This window comes from Coregonus clupeaformis, chromosome 18 (assembly GCF_020615455.1).
Source record: "Coregonus clupeaformis isolate EN_2021a chromosome 18, ASM2061545v1, whole genome shotgun sequence".
Lineage (NCBI taxonomy): Eukaryota > Metazoa > Chordata > Actinopteri > Salmoniformes > Salmonidae > Coregonus > Coregonus clupeaformis.
In genome coordinates this window covers 2,270,383-2,295,831 of record NC_059209.1, presented here as the reverse complement: position 1 = coordinate 2,295,831, position 25,449 = coordinate 2,270,383, and positions in this window count along the sequence as shown.

Sequence of the window (25,449 nt, the reverse complement as noted above, 5' to 3'; positions counted from 1 at the left end):
TGGAGTTCCAATTCATCCCAAAGGTGTTCGATGGGGTTGAGGTCAGGGCTCTGTGCAGGCCAGTCAAGTTCTTCCACACCGATCTCGACAAACCATTTCTGTATGGACCTAGTTTTGTGCACGGGGGCATTGTCATGCTGAAACAGGAAAGGGCCTTCCCCAAACTGTTGCCACAAAGTTGGAAGCAAAGAATCGTCTAGAATGTCATTCTATGCTGAAGCGTTAAGATTTTCCTTCACTGGAACTAAGGGACCTAACCCGAACCATGAAAAACAGCCCCAAACCATTTTTTAAATTTGTATATATATATTTTTAATATTAAAACATACAATCTACTTGCAGTGAAGCCGCTCAATATCTACATCACATACAGTCTCCCATCCAAAGCGACCCACAGAATCAACCAGGGTCAAGGGCACGTCGATAGATCTCTCACAAGGTCAAAACTGGGGACCCGAACCAGTGACCTATCAGCCTCCGGCCCAAGCTCCCAACCGCCAGGCCACCAGGCCTCCAAGATCCCCCCCACAATTCCCCAAGAGCTGCCCCTCAACCATTCGAGACCCCCCCACCTCATTCAAACGTACTTTTTGTTTTGTTTTATTTTGACTTTATTTTTGTACTTTTATCTTTGACCGTCATTCTTTCCCCCGCCCAGCAACTCCACTCCCACTTGTCTCCAATTCCACATCCCAACCATCAGCTTCCCTCAGCCCATCGCACCTATCTCTGCTCGTCACCCTATTCGGATTTCTAAGCATCATATATCTTTCAACTATGCTGTGATGTTTAACATACAATTTGGATCTATCTAATCGAATAGAATAGACAGATAGCGAATTGAAGATAAATACTTTTACTAAAAGTATTAGTATATTAGTAATTGACTGACCCGGTATCTCCAGATCTCCCAACAATACTATTTCTAGGGTCAATTTTAGATCAATGTTATGCATTTTCAGCCATTCCTGGACCTGAGACCAGAAACAGGCTACCTGACGGCAATACCAAAACAAATGGTCTACTGATTCGGTATCCTCACAACAACATATGCAGAGCTGTGATGATTGTATTGCCCTAAATATTCAACATTTTCTTGGTGGCAAGAATTCTATACAATAATTTTAGTTGAAAAGCACGAAGTCTTGAATCTTGCGTCGTTTTATACACTACCAGTGTTTCTTCAAGTGCAGTCGCAAAAACCATCAAGCGATATGATGAAACTGGCTATACAGAATATACAGAAGATAGCCCTATTTGGTAAAAGACCAAGTCCATATTATGGCAAGAACAGCTCAAATAAGCAAAGAGAAACAACAGTCTATCATTACTTTTAGACATATAGGTCAGTCAATATGGAAGAACTTTGAATGTTTCTTCAAGTGCAGTCACAAAAACCATCAAGCGATATGATGAAACTGGCTATACAGAATATACAGAAGATAGCCCTATTTGGTAAAAGACCAAGTCCATATTATGGCAAGAACAGCTCAAATAAGCAAAGAGAAACAACAGTCTATCATTACTTTTAGACATATAGGTCAGTCAATATGGAAGAACTTTGAACGTTTCTTCAAGTGCAGTCGCAAAAACCATCAAGCGATATGATGAAACTGGCTCTCATGAGGACCACCACAGGAATGGAAGACCCAGTGTTACCTCTGCTGCAGAGGATAAGTTCATTAGAGTTACCAGCCTCAGAAATTGCAGCCCAAATAAATGCTTCACAGAGTTCAAGTCACAGACACATCTCAAAAACAACTGTTCAGAGGGGACTGTGTGAATCAGGCCTTCATGGTCGAATTGCTGCAAAGAAATCACTACTAAAGGACACCAATAAGAAGAAGAGACCTGCTTGGACCAAGAAACATGAGCAATGGACATTACACTGGTGGAAATCTGTCCTTTGGTCTGGAGTCCAAATTTGAGATTTTTGGTTTCAACCTCCGTGTCTTTGTGAGACGCGGTGTGGGTGAACGGATGATCTCTGCACTTGTAGTTCCCACCGTAAAGCATGGAGGAGGAGGTGTTATGGTGTGGGGGTGCTTTGCTGGTGACAGCGTCTGTGATTTATTTAGAATTCAAGGCACACTTAACCAGCATGGCCACCACAGCATTCTGCAGCGATATGCCATCCCATCTGGTTTGGGTTTAGTGGGACTATCATTTGTTTTTCAACAGGACAATGACCCAAAACACACCTCCAGGCTGTGTATTTTACAAAGATGGAGAATGATGGAGTGCTGCATCAGATGACCTGGCCTCCACAATCCCCCGACCTTAACCCAATTGAAATGGTTTGGGATGAGTCGGACGGCAGAGTGAAGGAAAAGCAGCCAACAAGTGCTAAGCATATGCGGGAACTCCTTCAAGACTGTTGGAAAAGCATTCCAAGTGAAACTGGTTGAGAGAATGCCAAGAGTGTGCAAAGCTGTCATCAAGGCAAATGGTGGCTATTTGAAGAACCTCAAATATAAAATATATCTTGATTTGTTTAACAATGTTTTGGTTACTACATGATTCCATATGTGTTATTTCATAGTTTTGATGTCTTCACTATTACAATGTAGAAAATAGTAATAAAGAAAAACCCTTGAATGAGTGGGTGTGTCCAAACTTTTAACTGGTACTGTGTATCAACTCATACACCCTATACCATGGAATCAGTACATCAAATATGCAGAGGTGTGGACTCGAGTCATGTGACTTGGACTCGAGTCAGACTCGAGTCATGAATTTGATGACTTCAGACTCGACTCGACAAAATGTACAAAGACTTGCAACTCGACTTGGACTTTAACATCAATGACTCGTGACTTGACTTGGACTTGCGCCTTATGACTCGAGAAGACTTGCTACGAGGACTTGTAATGACTTGCAAAGGCTTGCTAAGAGGACTTGAAATGACTTGAAACTAAAATGTAGGACTTTGGACTCGACTTGAGACTTGATGGCTTTGACTTTTGACTCGACTTGGGACTTGCCTCATCTTTGACTCGACTTGACTCGGGACTCGAGGGCAAAGACTTGAGACTTACTTGTGACTTGCATAACAATGACTTTGTCCCACCTCTGCAAATATGCAATCCCAACTATTTCGCAATCTATATGGCACAGCTGTCAACATCCTGGATCTCAAATGAAACTGATATACTTTCCTATTTATGCTATTTTTATTCATCCGCCAGTTTTGATCCTTTATATTGGGCAGACAGACCAGTTCCCTAGCTCCTCCCGCTGCCACCTGCCTCCTCCATTTTTGGGGTAATGCAGTGATCAATTGGTTGTAATCTTGGATTGAGCAGACCTTCCCCTACAATTCTGATAACTCAATGAAAACATAATTCTACCATTCCAATTTACAATACAATTGAAAAACAAAATACACGTTTCAAACATATTTTCCACAAATACAGGTCTTTCATCAAAAAGCATTTGAGTTCAGCCGTAATATTTGTTGTAATATTTGTTCTATCTTTTCAGGGGGATGAAATTGAAATTGTAGCCAGCTCAGCAATGCTTGTTAGAAAAAGAGAGATACTTTGAAAAAAGTTTCATTTTCAATGAACTGAAAATGAGACATGGCAATCTGCACAAAGGCAAAAAATGACATTTTTAAACAATGGATGAGTAATCTACTTGAGAACAATTTAGGGTTCAAGTAAAACTTTTGGATAAGTGAAGCTTTTAGAGAGAGGTTTAGTGCTTTTATATTTAATAATCTCAACACACCCAGTTCATATTTATTATATAAAGTAGATAGGCACGCTTTATCTTGTCTGGTTTAGCATCCCAGATAAAGCAAAATATTTTTTGCTAATATTATTTGAAAAATGAATCATCAGGAGTAGGCAGCACCATTCAGTGCCTTGCAAAAGTATTCAACCCCCTTGGCATTTTTCCTATTTTGTTGCATTACAACCTGTAATTTAAATGGATTTATATTTGGATTTCATGTAATGGACCTACACAAAATAGTCCAAATTGGTGAAGTAAAATGAAAAAAATAACTTGTTTAAAAAAATTCTAAAAGATAAATAACGGAAAAGTGGTGCGTGAATATGTATTCACCCCCTTTGCTATGAAGCCCCTAAATAAGATCTGGTGCAACCAATTACCTTCAGAAGTCACATAATTAGTTAAATAAAGTCCACCTGTGTGCAATCTAAGTGTCACATGATCTGTCACATGAGCTCAGTATATATACACCTGTTCTGAAAGGCCCCAGAGTCTGCAACACCACTGAGCAAGGGGCACCACCAAGCAAGCAGAACCATGAAGACCAAGGAGCTCTCCAAACAGGTCAGGGACAAAGTTGTTGAGAAGTACAGATCAGGGTTGGGTTATAAAAAAACACTCCACAGAGCTGGGCTTTACGGAAGAGTGGTCAGAAAAAAAGCCATTGCTTAAAGAAAAAAATAGTTATGCACGCTCAAGGCTTCTGTTTTTTTTTGTCATATTTCTTGTTTGTTTCACAATACAAAATATTTTGCATCTTCAAAGTGGTAGGCATGTTATGTAAATCAAATGATACAAACCCCCCAAAAAATCCATTTTAATTCCAGGTTGTAAGGCGACAAAATAGGAAAAATGCAAAGTGGGGTGAATACTTTTGCAAGTCACTGTAGGTCATCAAATGGCTACCCAGACTACCTGCACTGACCATTTTTGGACTAACTCTCTTACAATCACTCTATGCAACCACACTGGACTATACTCACACACTCACACACTTTCACACTCACCACATAAGCAACTGCTACTGTCTATTATCTATCCTGTTGCCTATTCACTTTACCCCTACCTACAGTGGGGAAAACAAGTATTTGATACACTGCCGATTTTGCAGGTTTTCGTACTTACAAAGCTGTAATTTTTATCATAGGTACACTTCAACTGTGAGAGACGGAATCTAAAACAAAAATCCAGAAAATCACATTGTATGATTTTTAAGTAATTAATTTGCATTTTATTGTATGACATAAGTATTTGATACATCAGAAAAGCAGAATGTCAGGGATTCTGCCGAGGCTGCTCTTCCTCCTTGCTCGGGCAGGCTTCGGCGTTCGTCATCTTCGGAGTACTAGCTGCTGCCAATCGATGTTTCGGTGTTTGTCTTGTTCTGTCTTGAGTGGTTACACCTGTATGCTATTATGTTTGATTGTAGTCCCTATATTTACCCATGTCTTTCGTTTGGTATGTGTGTGTAATTGTTTTGTGTCTCGTATGGTCGGCATTGCTGTTGTCGTATGCGTGTATTTGTTTTCCTTCCTGTTAGGGGGTTTTGTTTTGTATGTTCTTTACTGACTAGTAAAGTACGTCTGTCAGTAGCTCTGTCCTGCGCTTGACTTCGCTCACCGCATACACGTCGCCCTTGACAGAATAACACACCATTCATGGAGTCAGCAGGATCGGCGGTGCCAATGGGATCACTGGAGGAGCGCGTTATCCACCAAGCGGCCCTGATCCAGGATCTTGGCACCGCCATGCAAGGGGTGATGGACACCTTGAGGTGATGGGAAGGAGGAGGTTTGCCCACACCTCCTCCAACAATACCACCACCATCTGCCATACCCATCATTCCACCTCCGGAGTCCAGTGGGATTCGGCTCTCGCTCCCGAGGGCTTATGATGGCACCGCGGCCGGGTGTCAGGGTTTCCTGCTCCAAGTGGAACTCTACCTGGCCACCATACACCCGGCGCCCTCGGGATACGAGAGCGTTTCCGCCCTCATCTCCTGTCTGTCCGGCAAGGCACTGGAGTGGGCCAATGCAGAGTGGAGGGGAATAGACGCCGCTACAGTCAGCTATGCGGAGTTCTCCCGCCGCTTCAGGGCGGTTTTCGATCATCCCCCAGAGGGGAAAGCGGCGGGTGAGCGTCTGTTCCACCTCAGACAGGGGAAGAGGAGCGCGCAGGAGTTCGCACTGGACTTCCGGACTCTGGCTGCCAATGAGGGATGGAATGAGAGGGCCCTTATCGACCACTACAGGTGCAGCCTAAGGGAGGACGTTCGCCGAGAGTTGGCCTGCAGGGACACCAACCTAAGTTTCGATCAGCTGGTGGACATGTCGATTCGTCTAGATACCCTGTTGGCTACCCGCGGACGTCCGGAGTTGGGGCCGTCCATTCCATCCCCCAGCACCTCCGAGCCGAGCCCTATGGAGCTCGAGGGTGCTGGTGCTAGAGAGAAGAGGAGAGAGACCAGGAGAGAGGCCGTCCCCTGCACCAACTGTGGCCGCAGAGGACACACTGCGGTTCGGTGTTGGGGAGGGTCTCCTAGGGATCGAGGCAGCAGGCCACGCACTGATGAGTCATTCCAGGTGAGTAAGCACCCAACTCAACCAGAGCTCTCTGTTGTACATATGTGTATTAAAGTTGTGTTTCTCGAGGTTTCTTCTCACTCCCAGCATAAGGCGATGGGAATTTTATCGATCGCTGTTTCTCGTATAAGTTAGGGATTCCCCTTATACCAGTTGATGTGCCCTTCCCCATCCATGCCCTAGACAGCCGCCCTTTGGGGTCGGGATTGATTAGGGAGGTCACAGCGCCACTTAAGATGAAGACGCAGGGGGGTCATGAGGAGATTATACAGTTGTATTTGATTGACTCTCCTGCATTTCCCGTGGTGTTGAGGCTTCCCTGGTTAATATCTCATGACCGCAACATTTCATGGCAACAGAGGGCTCTCAAGGGATGGTTTGATCTGTGTGTCGGGCGGTGTATAGGTGTTTCCGTAGGGGCAACGACGGTGGAAAGTCCGAACCAAATGCCCGCAATGCACATTCCTCCTGAGTATGCAGATTTGGCACTCGTCTTCTGTAAGAAGAAGGCGACTCAATTACCACCTCATAGACAGGGGGATTGTGCGATAGACCTCCAGGCAGGCGCTGCACTTCCTCGTAATCATGTGTATCCTCTGTCTCAGGAGGAGATGGCGGCTATGGAGACATACGTCACCGAATCTCTGGGACAGGGATACATACGGCCGTCCACTTCCCCTGCATCCTCGAGTTTCTTTTTTGTGAAGAAGAAGGATGGGGGTTTGCGCCCGTGTATTGATTACCGTGGTCTTAACCAGATTACCATTAAATACAGCTATCCTCTCCCTCTGATTGCGAGTATGACGGAGTCATTACACGGGGCGCGATTCTTCACAAAATTGGATCTCAGGAGCGCTTACAACCTGGTGCGCATTAGGGAGGGAGATGAATGGAAAATAGGATTTAGTACCACCTCGGGTCACTATGAGTATCTCGTCATGCCATACGGGTTAATGAATGCTCCTTCAGTCTTCCAATCATTTGTGGACGAGATTTTCCAGGATTTGCATGGACAGGGTGTAGTGGTGTATATTGATGACATTCTAATATACTCCGCTACACGAGCCGAGCATGTGTCCCTGGTGCGTCGGGTGCTGGGTAGACTGTTGGAGCATGACTTGTGTGTGAAGGCGGAGAAATGCCTGTTTTTCCAGGAGTCCATCTCCTTCCTGGGACATCGGTTGTCCGCGTCAGGGGTGGAGATGGAGATTGACCGCGTTTCAGCCGTGCGTAATTGGCAGACTCCCACCACGGTTAAGGAGGTGCAGCGGTTTTTGGGTTTTGCCAATTACTACCGGAGGTTTATCCGGGGTTTTGGACAGGTAGCAGCTCCCATCACCTCCCTGCTAAAGGGGGGCCCGGTGTGTTTGCAGTGGTCGGCTGAGGCGGACAGGGCGTTTAGACATCTGAAGGACCTGTTCACCTCGGTTCCAGTGCTGGCACATCCGGACCCCTCTTTGGCGTTCCAAGTTGAGGTGGATGCGTCCGAGGTGGGGATAGGTGCTGTACTGTCTCAACGCTCGGGCACGCCTCCAAAACTCTGCCCCTGTGCTTTTTATTCCAAGAATCTCAGTCCGGCGGAACGCAATTTTGACGTGGGGGACAGGGAGCTGCTAGCGATGGTTCAAGCCCTGAAGGTGTGGAGGCATTGGCTTGAGGGGGCTAAACACCCTTTCCTCATTCTGACTGACCATCGTAACCTGGAGTACATCCGGGCAGCGAGGAGACTGAACCCTCGTCAGGCTAGGTGGTCCATGTTTCTTGCCCGGTTCGTATTTAAGCTCACGTATATACCAGGGTCACAGAACGCTAAGGCAGACGCCCTGTCCCGGCTATATGACACAGAGGAGAGGTCCATTGAGCCCACTCCCATACTCCCGGAGTCTTGTCTAGTGGAACCGGTTGTGTGGGAGGTCGATGCGGAAATCGAGAGGGTGTTACGTACCGACCCGACTCCCCCAGAGTGTCCAGAGGGGCGGAGGTACGTGCCGCTCGAGGTCCATGATCGACTGATATATTGGGCTCACACGTCACCCTATTGCCAGGACCGGCAGGAGGAGTGGTCGGGTTATATCCCCTGGGCAGAGATAGCCCAAAACTCACTTCGCCACTCCTCCACTAATCATACGCCTTTTCAGTGTGTGTTGGGGTATCAGCCGGTCCTGGCACCCTGGCATCAGAGCCAGATCGAGGCTCCTGCGGTGGATGAGTGGTTTCGGCGCTCGGAGGAAACATGGAACGCTGCGCATGTCCATCTGCAGCGGGCTATCAGTAGACAGAAGGCGAGCGCCGATCGCCACCGCAGTGAGTGTCCGGTTTATGCACTTGGAGATCCGGTCTGGCTCTCGACCCGAAACCTGCCCCTTCGCCTGCTCTGCCGGAAGCTGGGTCAGCGGTTTGTGGGGCCATTTAAAGTCCTGAGGAGATTGAACGAGGTATGTTATAGGTTACAACTGCCCATAAATTACCGCATTAACCCCTCGTTCCATGTGTCTCTCCGGTGGTAGCTTGTCCACTCCAGGAGAATGAGATACGAGAGGCTCCCCGCCCCCACTAGACATCGAAGGGGCTCCGGCGTACTCAGTCCGTTCCATTGTGGAATCGAGGCGTCGGATGGGGGGTCTGCAGTATCTCGTGGAGTCGGAGGGGTACGGTCCGGAGGAACGGTGCTGGGTCCCTAGGACGGACATCATAGATCCCTCGCTGTTGACGGTTTTCCACCGGAGTCATCCGACTCGCCCTGCTCCGCGTCCTCCTGGCCGTCCCCGAGGCCGGGGTCGGCGCACGGCTTGAGCCGCGCGTCAAGGGGGGGGGGTACTGTCACGGATTCTGCCGAGGCTGCCCTCCTCCTTGCTCGGGCAGGCTTCGGCGTTCGTCGTCCCCGGAGTACTAGCTGCTGCCGATCGATGTTTCGGTATTTGTCTTGTTCTGTCTTGAGTGGTTACAGCTGTATGCTATTATGTTTGATTGTAGTCCCTATATTTACCCATGTCTCTCGTTTGGTAATTGTGTGTTATTGTGTTGTGTCTCGTATGGTCGGCATTGCTGTTGTCGTATGCGTGTCTTTGTTTTCCTCCCTGTTAGGGGGTTTTGTTTTGTATGTTCTTTACTGACTAGTAAAGTATGTCTGCCAGTAGCTCTGTGTCCTGCGCTTGACTTCGCTCACCGCATACACGTCGCCCTTGACACAGAACTTAATATTTGGTAGAGAAACCTTTGTTTGCAATTACAGAGATCATACGTTTCCTGTAGGTCTTGACCAGGTTTGCACACACTGCAGCAGGGAATTTGGCCCACTCCTCCATACAGACCTTCTCCAGATCCTTCAGGTTTGGGGGCTGTCACTGGGCAATACAGACTTTCAGCTCCCTCCAAAGATTTTCTATTGGGTTCAGGTTGGAGACTGGCTAGGCCACTCCAGGACCTTGAGATGCTTCTAAAGGAGCCACTCCTTAGTTGCCCTGACTGTGTGTTTCGGGTCGTTGTCATACTGGAAGACCCAGCCACGACCCATCTTCAATGCTCTTACTGAGAGAAGGAGGTTGTTGGCCAAGATCTCGCGATACATGTCCCCATCCATCCTCCCCTCAATACGGTGCAGTCGTCCTGTCCCCATTGCATAAAAGCATCCCCAAAGAATGATGTTTCCACCTCCATGCTTCACGGTTGGGATGGTGTTCTTGGGGTTGTACTCATCCTTCTTCTTCCTCCAAACATGGTGAGTGGAGTTTAGACCAAAAAGCTCTATTTTTGTCTCATCAGACCACATGACCTTCTCCCAAAACACCAGTCTCAAAGTCAACAGTGAAGAGGTGACTCCGAGATGCTGACCTTCTAGGCAGAGTTGCAAAGAAAAATCCATAGCTCAGACTGGCCAATAAAAAGAAAAGATTAAAGATGGGCACAGACACAGACACTGGACAGAGGAATATTGGGAAAAACTGTTATGGACAGACGAATCAAAGTTTGAGGTGTTCGTATCACAAAGAATAACATTTGTGAGACACAGACCAAATTAAAAGATGCTGGAGGAGTGCTTGATGCCATCTGTCAAGCATTGTGGAGGCAATGTGATGTTCTGGGGGTGCTTTGGTGGTGGTAAAGTGGGAGATTTTTACAGGGTCAAAGGGATCTTGAAGAAGGAAGGCTATCACTCCATTTTGCAACGCCATGCCATACCCTGTGGACGGCGCTTGATTGGGGCCAATTTCCTCCTACAACAGGACAATGACCCAAAACACAGCTCCAAACTATGCAATAACTATTTAGTGAAGAAGCAGTCAGCTGGTATTCTGTCTATAATGGAGTGGCCAGCACAGTCACCGGATCTCAAACCTATTGAGCTGTTGTGGGAGCAGCTTGACCGTATGGTATGTAAGAAGTGCCCATCAAGCCAATTCAACTTGTGGGAGGTGCTTCAGGAAGCATGGGTTGAAATCTTTCCAGATTACCTCAACAAATTGACAACTAGAATGCAAAGGTCTGCAAGGCTGTAATTGCTGCAAATTTTACATTTGACATTTTAGTCATTTAGCAGACGCTCTTATCCAGAGCGACTTACAGTTAGTTAGTGCATACATTTTCATACTGGCCCGGAGGATTCTTTGACGAAAGCAAAGTTTGAAGGACACAATTATTATTTCAATTAAAAATCATTATTTCTAACCTTGTCAATGACTACATTTCCTATGCATTTTGCTATATTTCCTTTTCAAACTCATTTCATGTATGTTTTCAGGGAAAACAAGGAAATATCTAAGTGACCCCAAACTTTTGAACGGCAGTTTAAATATTTACACAAATATATATGGGAGATTGGAAATGATGCAGACAATTAGTAGCAAAGGACATCTCACCATATCGCCCAAAATCCGTATTGAAATTTCCTTGAAGTCTTGCGGCAGCCACTGTTTAATCACATTGACAGCTCATTCGACCGAACCTGGAGATAGCACCGCACTGTTATTACAGCCTGAATAGCCACCCTGAAATCGCTGGTTCTGTCTGTCATGGTGGATGTCTAATGCTAGTTCTTCCTCTGACAGATCCCCATACATGCTCATTGTGACCGTTGACGAATGGCTTGATACAGCTTGTCTTTGCTATCTCCTCTGTGTGGATACTGTATATGTAGGCCCTGAGTCAAGAACTGCACGGGGACCATTGCTAATTCACCTTGAGATGAATGAGCAAATGACATAGAGCAACGGGAACAGTTGACGACATCGGTATTCGTGATTGCCGAAGGCTAATGGCTGTTGAAACAGAATATTGGCCTACATAGACTGGGGGTTTGCCGGGCTATAGAATTCTTATCAGTACGTGTATGAGGAAAGGATGCAATGGAAAGTGCTACTTTAGCTGTCCACTGAAAGTCGTTCATCATCTTAGCAGGAAGCTGTGTATCCATTAATGGGGCCATATTCACGGTCCCTATGCGACCGGCTAGGTGAATATGAACATTCAGTTGGGGTCAACTCTCCCTGGCTAGCTTTGACCTTGCCTTGAGGTCCCAGGGGACCCAGCCACACCTTGTTTGAACAAGGGGGAACCTGAACAACCGCAATGGCAGTAAGTCATTGCCAAGTGGCTGAAATGGAGTGGCAAGCTCTCGGAATAGCAAACACATATAGTATTTTGGCCTCTTCTGTTTTCTTGGTAAGCGTCTCTTAGTGCCAACAAAGCCATCAAAGTGGTCATTACTAATCGAACAAGAATGACCACGCAAACTCAAACCTCCATTGGCATGGTCCTGAACTGCGAGTCAGTTTTCCAAAAAACATAGACTCTAATTCTTATGTGAATTGCCAAGCCTCAAGCTTTTGGAAGGCATTTTCCTTCCAAATTGACAACGCCAGGGCATCTGTTTGTAGTCTTCTCCCCCTAAAGATGGGAAGAGCAGGGCGTTAAATTTCATGATGAACTTAATCTAAATCAATAATAGATTGCTGCATTCAGGGAAGCTTCTGAATTACCGTCTCAATTAATGCTTTTGAAACACCATTTCTCATTAAGCTGTGAGACCACACTGAGTTAGCAGTCAAAGGAGCACATTGAGCTCCGTCTCAAAGAAATGGAATGCACTGAGCCTAGATAGTGGTAGATATGCTCCTTCAGTATTGACTTTGATATTGTTATTGATTTTTCTAAGGCTCTCCATAATGCAGAGACAATAGGTAAAAGGAACATGATCTTGAGTTTTGGGGTATTTCATAGAATTTAGTTATTTTTTATAGGAATACCTGATGGCAGGACCCTGCTATTGGATTACCTCATTACCTAAAATGGATGGTTAGCACCATTACTAATTGATATGTACTACTAAAACGACATTCTGGTGCTGAATACGAGTCCTGAAGCCTAGAACAAGTTGCTGAAGTCGATCATTGTAATGGCTATGGCAGTGGCATCCCACTGGCCACAGAAGTCAGTTCAACGTCTAGTTTTGATTTATATTTGGTTGAATTTTCAACTAACATGAATTCAATGTGATCAACAAGAAATGTCACCATGTCAGTGGATTTAGGTAAACATTTCACTCTGCCTTTCCACACAAAGAACAAGTCTATCTATCTCACTGTCAGCTCTAGCCTTCGCTTAAACTCTGGGAGAAAGATGTGATAGCCCTGTGTCCAATCGTTCCCCATTAATTTGGTCTAGGGTAAAGCAGTAATGTATTCTCTATTTAGTGGGTGTTGAGCTGAGAACCTTTGCCTATTAGATATTGACAAATGGGAGCTGCAGATTCCCCACTAGAATAAAATAAAATTAATAAAATGTAATTTAAAAAATGGGCAGAGAGGAGTGTGTGTTTTTGGCATAGATTAATAGACCATGAGTAATCAATAATTGCCTTGAGACAGTTCATATTTATTACATGCCCGGAGCCTATACTACTCAAATTGAGTCGGTCCATCCATTATACAGTTTTACATTCTCTAGATAAGGTATGTTGTTTGGGGATTAGTGTCTGCAATGGGTTTTAGACCAGCTCATAGCTCTATCTCTGCTGCATCCCTAGTTATAAATGATGTGGTTAACTGTATGGATAAAAGGCAACATTATGCTCCCCTCTTCACTGAACTGTCACAGGCTTTCGATACTGTTGATCACTCACTGCTAATTCAGAGGCTTACCTCAACTGGCCTAGACCAGGCTGCATGTAACTGGTTTAAAAATTACTTGACAGATAGAACTCAATATGTATCTACTGATGGTGTTCAATCAGGGTCGATTCCGGGTACTGTACTTTTTACTGTTTACATTAACAACATTGACTTGTCTGTAAAACATTGTAACCTGCACTTTTATGCCAATGATACGGTTGTGTATGCTATTGCTCCCACGGTTGACCAGGCTATATCTGAACTACAGTCTGCCTTCATTGTAATTATAACAACTTTATTGACCTGAAATTAGTATTGAATGCAGATAAAACTAAGTATATGTTGTTCTCTAGAGCGCATAAAAATAACTGATGATATAAGCATATGCACTTTGGATGGTGTCCATATTGATTGTGTCCTTGCTTACAAGTATCTGGGCATCTTGATTGATGAAAAGCTGTCTTTTAAAAGGCATATTGATGAGTTAATTAAGCAGATGAGAATATAAATGGAACCTGCCTCGCTAAATAGTAGAAAGCAGATTATTCAGTCGACGTACCTATCGGTCCTAGACTATGCCGACAGCTGCCACTTCATTAAAGCTGTTAGATACAGTTTATCATAGCGCACTGCACTTTATTACATTCACATTTTAGTCATTTAGCAGACGCTCATACCAGAGTGACTTACAGTTAGTGCATTCATCTTAAGATAGCTAGGTGGGACAACCACATATCACAGGCATAGTAAGTACACTCTCCCTCAGTAAAGTAGTTATCAGCAAAGTCAGAGCTAGAGGGGGGGTCAAGGTGAGGAGGGGGATTATTTAAGATACTCTTTGAAGAGGTAGGGTTTCAGGTGCTTTCAGAAGATGGACAGGGACTCTGCTGTCCTAGCTTCAGGGGGAAGCTGGTTCCACCATTGGGGTGCCAGGTCAGCGAAGAGCTTGGATTGGGCTGAGTGGGAGCTGCCCACCTGCAGGGATGGGAGGGCCAAGAGACCAGAGGTGGCAGAACGGAGTGCTCGGGTTGGGATGTAGGGTTTGAGCTTTGCCTGAAGGTAGAGAGGGGCAGTTCCTCTTGCTGCTCCGTAGGCAAGCACCATGGTCTTGTAGTGGATGCGAGCTTCGACTGGAAGCCAGTGGAGTGTGCAGAGGAGCGGGGTGACATGTGAGAACTTGGGAAGTTTGAAAACCAGGCGGGCTGCAGCGTTCTGAATAAGTTGCAGGGGTTTGATGGCACAAGCGGGGAGCCCAGCCAACAGCGAGTTGCAGTAATCCAGAAGGTAGATAACAAGTGCCTGGATTAGGACCTGCGCCACTTCCTTTGTGAGGTAGGGTCGAACTCTACGAATGTTGTAGAGCATGTTTGCAGAGCACAACAGGGTGTTGTCCAGGGTCACACCAATGTTCTTTGCACTCTGGGAGGGCGACACTGTGGAGTTGTCAACCGTGATGGAGAGGTCTTTGAGCGGGCAGCCCTTCCCTGGGAGGAAGAGCAGCTCCATCTTGTCGAGGTTGAGCTTGAGGTGGTGGGCTGAAATCCAAGCTGAGATATCTCTCAGGTACGCAGAGATGCGTGTCGCCACCTGGGTGTCAGAAGGGGGGAAGGAGAAAAGTAGTTGAGTGTCATCTGCATAGCAATGATAGGAGAGAACATGTGAGGATATCACAGAGCCGATTGTCTTGGTGTATAGAGAGAAGAGGAGAGGCCCTAGAACGAGCCCTGGGGGACACCAGGAGTGAGAGTACGTGGTGCTGACACAGATCCTCTCCACGTCACCTGGTAGGAGCGGCTTGTAAGGTAAGATGCAAGCCAAGAGTGTGCAGAGCCTGAGACGCTCAGCCCTGAGAGGGTGGAGAGGAGGATCTGATGGTTCACAGTGTCAAAGGCAGTGGATAGATGTAGGAGGATGTGAACCGAGGAGCGAGAGTCAGCTTTGGCAGTGCGGAGAGCCTCCGTGACACAGAGAAGAGAAGTCTCGTTGAGTGACCCGTCTTGAAGCAACAATTTTGGTATGGGTGACAATTTTAGTACTCATCACTGCATTCTCTACCAGAAAGTTGGTTGGCCCTCTTTGATGTCACGTAGGTTGATACATTGCTATGTTATCATTTATAAAGCCCCTGTACCTAACATCTTTACTAAACTTTAGACATACGAGTTGCCACACCTGGTCTCAGGGATGCTAACTCTGGAAATGCCTTTGGTCTCTACTAAGTTAGGTAAATCAGCTTTTAGTTTTATTGCACCTTATTTGTGGAACAATCTTCAAAATGTTCTTAAATGTGATGTTTTGGTGCCTCTAGGGCAATTCAGAAAGCTGATTGAGGACCTTATTACTGATGAATGTGTTTGTTTTTTCTGACAATGTTTTCTTTCTGCTTGCATTTTGTATTATATTTTGATGTGTGTATTTTCTGTAATTTATTTAATTCAGGGCTCATCTATAAAAGAGACCTTGGTCTTGATGTGGAAAATTATCACTATACTTTATTAAAAATCAAAGTTCTTCCAGAGTTTTTGTAGAATCAAGATATACTTTATTACACAGAGTAACGTAAGCCGAGATGATCTGCAGATCTCCGTTTATGTAGTCATATTCACAAACATCCTAGTTTAGAGCCCCTCCCTCTGGTTCCCCCACCATTATCTTCAATTTCCCGCTCTCTACCTCTCCGCCCACTTCCTTAGTCCATGATAGCGGCTAAATTTGACTTCTCTTCAATTTAGAAACAATGTTATTACAATAAATCAAGCCCTTGTCATTCACAAATAATCATGTTCAGTTTTAAACTCTTTTCAACCCTGGCTCTCCCTGGCTTGACCTAAATATTGATTGTTGGACATGACAGGTCCACACTTAATCTTTCAAACATACCCAAAACCCACTCCTCTCTTCCCTCCTGTCATGCTGTAATTACTCATGATTAGTCTAAACTCTGTTCAACTCTGGCGCCGCTCTTTCCACTTTGTTTGAGGAGAGAGGCAAAAGGCCACAGTCTGGTTTCAGTCTCTGATAAGGTAGGACAGCCATGGATTAGGTAAGAGCGAGCAATTCGACCCTAGGTCAGATCCCCACTTCACACACACACACAGTGAAATGAACCAATTAAGTTATTGCCTAGCAACAGAGAATTCTAACTATATGTTCGTGATTACCTCCGTTTTTATCTCATAGTCCACTAAAAAATTCCCATCAGTCTCAATATGACTCCCTGATAAAATAAAGGTTAAATAAAAGAAAATCAAAAATTGGAGAGAAGCATCTGTTTGGAATTCCCCTATATCCAACCTCTTTGTACAGAATTGGCCACTGTGACTGCTAGTGTGTGTGTGTGAATTTCATTTTTCTCAGCCACCTCCTAGCCTCTGATTCTCAGTTGGCATGGCGAAGAAGCAGCAGGGGGCTTTCACTCCAATTTGCCATCGATTGTCACCACTTGCCCCTGTGACACACACACAGACACACACACACACGCACACACACACACATACTTCTATAGACTGCCGACACTGCCCTGTTTCTCCAGATTTTGGGTTCATCCAGACACACACAGCAAAGTGTTGCCCTATTAACACTGATACTTTCCAACACCAGTGGCATTAAAATGATACACTAACCTAGTTTTAAAGGTTCACTGTTATGGTGTTCACTAATACCTTTTATAAAACTGATCATTTGGACCCTGGATGCTGATTGGACTAGCTGCGTTCCAAGCCGTGCTGCATTGGCTGTCACAGACACACCTATGCCTGCTAACAGTTCCATCTGAAAATTATCACTGCACCTCATGGGTAACTGCATACGTGGAGTGTGTCTGGAAGTGGGCATGTCAACAGAAGTGGAATGATCAACAGAAGTGGGTGTATGGAAAGCAATCAGCTAATTGGGCTGATTTTTTGCAACTCAAGACCGTTTTGAGTGGCTGCTTTGTTTTTCAAACTTTCCGAGTTTGGTCTTGGTCGGCAGAGATGACGGTAAGGAATTTCAGTTAGGTAGCTACACCAAAGACACAACTCAAAGTGAATGGCAAAATGTTAGCCTAAGTTATTCATAGATGTATACTAGCTTTTTATTAACGTCTAACATTAACGTGGCCATTAGCAGGTACGTTGCGGAGCTGACCGTCCTCAGGAAATATGCGGATGTTCTGGTTATGCAGGTCAGGCTGAGACAGTTCTGCTGCCACCCTGACCTACTGGGCAAGAACACTACACACACAGGTGTGGTAGCTGTGACTCCTGCAGAGTTGAGAGAGCGTCTGATATAGAGGCTGAGGCTGGTGCTGGGCAGTGGCTCTGATGAGGAATGTGCTGTGTGTCTGGACTGTCCGTCTGCCCGTCAGACTGTGCAGTGAGGACAACAGCATCAAGAGTCTGGCTGTCTCTCAGTCCCACTCAGGGAGGAGGGTTTCAGGTATGTGAGTCTGGACGGCACTGAGCCAGGCTCAGGTGATCCAGGAGTTCCAGAGCGATGCATCCGGCAGCCCATTGATCATTCTGCTGTCGCTCAAAGCAGGAGGGGTGGGGTTAAACCTCACAGCCGCCTTGCGCGTCTTCTTCATGGACCCAGTCTGGAACCCAGCAACAGAGGACCAGTGTGTGGACCGCTGTCACCGCCTCGGCCAGAAGAGAGATGTTGTCATCACTAAGTTCATATTGAAGGACTCTGTGGAGGAGAACATGGTGAGGATTCAGAGGCAGAAGCAGGATCTAGTGGAGTGGGCTTTCGGGCTCCCCAGAGAGAGGAAGACGTCACGCATAGATAATATCATGGCGCTCTAGACGTCTGGCTGTTTAAAGACTGTTGGAAGGAGACTGTTCTCACTGTTCTCTTCTTTACTATCCTTTACATTTAAAAATGAATGTTTTCTGATTTGTGGAACCAAACATACACAGACACACAACAATGCCCATATTTTAGAGAAGTTTTTTTTTTTAATTCTGGGAATTGCCAGGGACCTCACAATACGATATCACGATATTTAGGTGCCGATAAGATATGTATTGCTATTCTCACGATTCTATATGTATTGTGATTCGATGCTGTGATGCGATGTTCCAAACATTTTGCTCACTATATGTCTGCTGCAGAGGGACAAGAGACCCATGAGAAAACAAGTTTTGATCAGTCATGGAAATGCAAGAAATATCGCACAGTAAAATTGCCTTTTTCATTATTTCTTTCATGTTTTCATTATTGTCATGTTGCCATGCCAAGCTAGAATGTGTACATTGTATTGTCAGCAATGTCAAGTATAGAAAAAGAGGCCTGTGAGGAGGGGTGGGTTTCTTTAGGATTCAGATTAGGCATAGATGCTTGTAATGTCCAACTGGTTTACTCATGATGATAACACTGACATAATAACATCATGACACCCCTCCATGTCAAGACCTACAGCACCTCCTCATGTATACTCCAAATGCATTTCTGATTGGGTTGTACTTTGTTAGATGAATATCTCACATTAAAATGCTTTCTTTCATAATTTCATTACTTTCCTACATGATAAGTTTGGATGCTATTCACATGGGACATCTTCAGACCAGGCTAAACATTTATGTGTAATTTTGAGAGTCTGTCACGGTTTCGGCCGAGGCGGCTCCTCCTCCTTGGTCGGGCAGGTTTCGCCGGTCGTCGTCTCCGGAGTTCTAGCTGCTACCGCGCTATGTTTCGTGTTTGTTTGGTTTTGTCTGATTAGTCACACCTGTTTTGTGTTAGGTCTCATTTAGCACCCTATTTAGTTTCCTTGTTGTTAGGTTAGTGTTGTGTGTAATTGTTCATGTCGTGGTTGCGCTACCAGTGTCGGTACGCAATTTTCCGTAGCTTCCTCCTTGTTGTTAGGAGAGATTTACGCACATGTGTGTGCGCTTGTTTACGCCTGTGTGCGTCTTTTTGCCTCCGGGCTGTTTGGATTATTTTTGTGCTGAGTAAAGTCTTGTTGGACTTACCCTCTGCTGCCTGCGCCTGATTCTACCCCACACCTATACACAGCACCTTGACAGAGTCCATCTATCATTACTTGCACTGCATGTAAAATCTGTGGTTCAGGATTGTTTAGCTTGAGCTGAATAGGCAATATGTATTATTTATTTATTACGTTTATTTGGCAGGGACAATGTACAACAAAACATACGTCTCAGAATATGAGAATTGATGCGTTGCACTAGATTTAGCTGACAGCTCATTTACATCTGCAGTCCCCGGGCAGGTGACCATAGACACATGACAACATTATGTACAAACGTACATTTAAAACCATAGATCAGGATATACAGGTGTAAACCTTAATGTTGGCCAAGATGATTAGGGTATGTATCAGAACAATATGTAGGCCTATCATTCATGACAGAACATTGTGTTTCTAAAATTCAAGATTGACTTTATTGTAGCCACAGGTAAGCTTGTCTTGGACACACATAGCAGCTGCATACAATAACAATATAAACATGAAAGTTCATTCAATCACGAACATTGCACGTGTCCCTGTCATACATAGCCCACCAAATCACAGATGATTTAATCAGACCTACAGTGGGGAGAACAAGTATTTGATACACTGCCGATTTTGCAGGTTTTCCTACTTACAAAGCATGTAGAGGTCTGTAATTTTTATCATAGGTACACTTAAACTGTAAGAGACGGAATCTAAAACAAAAATCCAGAAAATCACATTGTATGATTTTTCAGTAATTAATTTGCATTTTATTGCATGACATAAGTATTTGATACATCAGAAAAGCAGAACTTAATATGTGGTACAGAAACCTTTGTTTGCAATTACAGAGATCATACGTTTCCTGTAGGTCTTGACCAAGTTTGCACACACTGCAGCAGGGATTTTGGCCCACTCCTCCATACATACCTTCTCCAGATCCTTCAGGTTTCGGGGCTGTCGCTGGGCAATACGGACTTTCAGCTCCCTCCAAAGATTTTCTATTGGGTTCACGTCTGGAGACTGGCTAGGCCACTCCAGGACCTTGAGATGCTTCTTACGGAGCCACTCCTTAGTTGCCCTGGCTGTGTGTTTCGGGTCGTTGTCATGCTGGAAGACCCAGCCACGACCCATCTTCAATGCTCTTACTGAGGGAAGGAGGTTGTTGACCAAGATCTCGCGATACATGGCCCCATCCATCCTCCCCCTCAATACGGTGCAGTCGTCCTGTCCCCTTTGCAGAAAAGCATCCCCCAAAGAATGATGTTTCTACCTCCATGCTTCACGGTTGGGATGGTGTTCTTGGGGTTGTACTCATCCTTCTTCTTCCTCCAAACACGGCGAGTGGAGTTTAGACCAAAAAGCTATATTTTTGTCTCATCAGACCACATGACCTTCTCCCATTCCTCCTCTGGATCATCCAGATGGTCATTGGCAAACTTCAGACGGGCCTGGACATGCGCTGGCTTGAGCAGGGGGACCTTGCGTGCGCTGCAGGATTTTAATCCATGACGGCGTAGTGTGTTACTAAAGGATTTCTTTGAGACTGTGGTCTCAGCTCTCTTCAGGTCATTGACCAGGTCCTGCCGTGTAGTTCTGGGCTGATCCCTCACCTTCCTCATGATCATTGATGCCCCACGAGGTGAGATCTTGCATGGAGCCCCAGACCGAGGGTGATTGACCGTCATCTTGAACTTCTTCCATTTTCTAATAATTGCGCCAACAGTTGTTGCCTTCTCACCAAGCTGCTTGCCTATTGTCCTGTAGCCCATCCCAGCATTGTGCAGGTCTACAATTTTATCCATGATGTCCTTACACAGCTCTCTGGTCTTGGCCATTGTGGAGAGGTTGGAGTCTGTTTGATTGAGTGTGTGGACAGGTGTCTTTATACATGTAACGAGTTCAATCTGGTGCAGTTACAGTGGGGAAAAAAAGTATTTAGTCAGCCACCAATTGTGCAAGTTCTCCCACTTAAAAAGATGAGAGAGGCCTGTAATTCTCATCATAGGTACACGTAAACTATGAGAGACAAATTGAGATTTTTTTTTCCAGAAAATCACATTGTAGGATTTTTATGAATTTATTTGCAAATTATGGTGGAAAATAAGTATTTGGTCACCTACAAAAAAGCAAGATTTCTGGCTCTCACAGACCTGTAACTTCTTCTTTAAGAGGCTCCTCTGTCCTCCACTCGTTACCTGTATTAATGGGACCTGTTTGAACTTGTTATCAGTATAAAAGACACCTGTCCACAACCTCAAACAGTCACACTCCAAACTCCACTATGGCCAAGACCAAAGAGCTGTCAAAGGACACCAGAAACAAATTTGTAGACCTGCACCAGGCTGGGAAGACTGAATCTGCAATAGGTAAGCAGCTTTGTTTGAAGAAATCAACTGTAGGAGCAATTATTAGGAAATGGAAGACATACAAGACCACTGATAATCTCCCTCGATCTGGGGCTCCATGCAAGATCTCACCCGTGGGGTCAAAATGATCACAAGAACGGTGAGCAAAAATCCCAGAACCACACGGGGGACCTAGTGAATGACCTGCAGAGAGCTGGGACCAAAGTAACAAAGCCTACCATCAGTAACACACTACGCCGCCAGGGACTCAAATCATGCAGTGCCAGACGTGTCCCCCTGCTTAAGCCAGTACATGTCCAGGCCCGTCTGAAGTTTGCTAGAGTGCATTTGGATGATCCAGAAGAGGATTGGGAGAATGTCATATGGTCAGATGAAACCAAAATAGAACTTTTTTGGTAAAAACTCAACTCGTCGTGTTTGGAGGACAAATAATGCTGAGTTGCATCCAAAGAACACCATACCTACTGTGAAGCATAGGGGTGGAAACATCATGCTTTGGGGCTGTTTTTTCTGCAAAGGGACCAGGACGACTGATCCGTGTAAAGGAAAGAATGAATGGGGCCATGTATCGTGAGATTTTGAGTGAAAACCTCCTTCCATCAGCAAGGGCATTGAAGATGAAACGTGGCTGGGTCTTTCAGCATGACAATGATCCCAAACACACCGCCCGGGCAACTAAGGAGTGGCTTCGTAAGAAGCATTTCAAGGTCCTGGAGTGGCCTAGCCAGTCTCCAGATCTCAACCCCATAGAAAATCTTTGGAGGGAGTTGAAAGTCCGTGTTGCCCAGCGACAGCCCCAAAACATCACTGCTCTAGAGGAGATCTGCATGGAGGAATGGGCCAAAATACCAGCAACAGTGTGTGAAAAGACTTACAGAAAACGTTTGACCTGTGTCATTGCCAACAAAGGGTATATAACAAAGTATTGAGAAACTTTTTGTTATTGACCAAATACTTATTTTCCACCATAATTTGCAAATAAATTCATTAAAAATCCTACAATGTGATTTTCTGGATTATTTTTTCTCAATTTGTCTGTCATAGTTGACGTGTACCTATGATGAAAATTACAGGCCTCTCTCATCTTTTTAAGTGGGAGAACTTGCACAATTGGTGGCTGACTAAATACTTTTTTTCCCCACTGTAATACAGGTAATGAGTGGAGAATAGGAGGGCTTCTTAAAGAAAAACTAACAGGTCTGTGAGAGCCAGAATTCTTACTTACTTAGATTCCGTCTCTCACAGTTGAAGTGTACCTATGATAAAAATTACAGACCTCTACATGCTTTGTAAGTAGGAAAACCTGCAAAATCGGCAGTGTATCAAATACTTGTTCTCCCCACTGTATATATGTACACTGAATAAAATTATATATGCAACATGCAGCGATTTCAAAGATTTTACTGAGTTACAGTTCATATAAGGAAATCAGTCAATTGAAATAAATTCATTAGGCCCTAATCTATTGATTTCACATGACTGGGAATACAGATATGCATATGTTGGTCACAGATACCTTAAAAGAAAGGTAGAGGCATGGATCAAAAACCAGTCAGTATCTGTGACCAACAGATGCATATCTGTATTCCCAGTCATGTGAAATCAATAGATTAGGGCCTAATTTATTTATTTCAATTGACTGAAACCAGTCAGTGTGACCACCATTTGCCTCATGTTAATTCCTTAGTGATGTGGGCACCGAGCAACTTGAACCTCTCGACCCGCTCCACTTCAGCCCCATCGATGTGGATGGGGGCGTGCTATCTACCAAAATAGATTAAATTGATTGTATGTCTCACCCATCTACACACAATACCCCATAATGACAAAGTGAAAACATGTTTTAAGAAATGTTTGGAAGTTTATTAAAAATAAAATACATAAATATCTCATTTACATAAGTATTCACACCCCTGAGTTAATACATGTTAGAATCACCTTTGGCAGTGATTACAGCTGTGAGTCTTTCTGGGTAAGTCTCTAAGAGCTTTGCACACCTGGATTGTACAATATTTGCAAGTTGTACAAAATTATTCAAGCTCTGTCAAGTTGGTTGTTGATAATTGGGAGACAGCGATTTTCAAGTCTTGCTATAGATTTTCAAGCCGATTTAGGCCACTCAGGAAAATGCAATATTGTCTTGGTAAGCTACTCCAGTGTTTATTTGGCCTTGTGTTTTAGGTTAATGTCCTGCTGAAATGTGAATTTGTCTCTGAAGTGTCTGTTGGAAAGCAGACTGAACCAGGTTTTCCTCTAGGATTTTGCCTTGCCGATGACAAGCAGACCCACAACTTGATGCAGCCACCACCATGGTTGAAAATACGAAGAGTGGTACTCAGTGATGTGTTGGATTTGCCCCAAACATTACGCCTTGTATTCAGGACATAAAGTACATTTCTTTGCCACATTTTTTTTGCAGTGTTGTACAGGGTTCCTTCTATTCACTCTGTCATTTAGGTTAGTATTGTGGAGGAACTACAATGTTGTTGATCCATCCTCAGTTTTCTTCTATCACAGCCATTAAACTCTGTAACTGTTAAAGTCACCATTGGCCTCATGGTAAAATCCCTGAGCGGTTCCTTCCTCTCTGGCAACTGAGTTAGAAAGGACGCCTGTATCTTTGTAGTGACTGGATGTATTGATACACCATCCAAAGTGTAATTAATAACTTCACCATGGTCAGAGGGATGTTCAATGTCTTTTTTCTGTTTTACTCATCTACCAATAGGTGCCCTTCTTTGCGAGGCATTGGAAAACTTCCCTGGTCTTTGTGGTTGAATCTGTGTTTGGAATTCACTGCTCGAATGAGCGATCTTACATGTGCTGTACGTAAATTAGGTAGTCATTCAAAAATCATGTTAACCACTATTATTGCACATAGTCCATGCAACTTATTATGTAAGTTCTTAAGCAAATGTTTACTATTGAACTTAGTTAGGCTTGCCATAACAAATGTGTTGAATACTTATTGACTCAAGTGTGTAAGCCAATGACACAAAAGCTCAATTTAACCCATTTTAAATTCAGGCTGTAACACAACAAAATGTATATGCAGCGGGGGAGAACCTGGAGTCAGAATGCGCAAGGAAAACTCCCTGGAAGGAAGAAACCTTGTGAGGAACAGGACTTGAAGGGGAAATTCTGGAAAGCCAGCATGACAAGTAAAAACTCCCTGAAAGGAAGAAATCTTGAGAGACACTTCGATTGACGGGGGACCCATCCTTCTCCGGCTGGTTGGATGGAGTTTGAACACGTAGACCATATAGGCTAGATGGTTTCGTTGAAGGGTAGATGGTTTCCTTGAAGGCGACTTGAATGGTTGTTGTGCTTGGTTGAGGAGTTGAGTGGCGGAAGGTGGCAGGGAAACATTTGATCAATAACGTGGAAGTTCAGTATGTAGAACATCTCAGGTTAGTTGTGAAGCGGGCCAGGACAGCGATTACTCACCTCGTATTGGACGAAGGTTGTTCTTCAACGAGTCGGACGCGAAGGATATCCTACAGACAAGGCCCAAATCCCTTTCATTCGCATGAGAAAGAGATATTGTGGACGTAGGTCTGGGTGCCTTGTAAGGATCCGACGGCGAGCGAGTAAACTGCCTCTTCCATCAATCCTATTAGCCAATGTTCAATCATTTGAAAATAAATTGGACGACCTAAGATTAAGGTTATCCTACCAACGGGACATTAAAAACTGTAATATCTTATGTTTCACCG